Source organism: Juglans regia, chromosome 1 (assembly GCF_001411555.2).
Source record: "Juglans regia cultivar Chandler chromosome 1, Walnut 2.0, whole genome shotgun sequence".
NCBI lineage: Eukaryota > Viridiplantae > Streptophyta > Magnoliopsida > Fagales > Juglandaceae > Juglans > Juglans regia.
The window spans coordinates 511,444-511,720 of NC_049901.1; positions in this window are offsets into that span (position 1 = coordinate 511,444).

A 277-nucleotide genomic window follows, 5' to 3' on the forward strand; every position below is an offset into this window, starting at 1 on the left:
TATACATAATCTATTACTAAAATGTTGAAATTATTAAAAATCAAAAATTTAATTAAAGAATTTGACAAAAACTTGAGACAAAAAATATATATAAAAACTTGCAAACAAAATATAACATTTTCATGAATTTCAAAATTTGTTGTTTCCTTTTATTTGTTTAAATATTTAATTTAACTGTAAGTTTTTTATTTCTACTTTCTTCATCAGCAATTCATGCTATAACAATTATATAATTTCTATATCTATTGGTGGTTTATTTCTAATTTTCATTATCTCT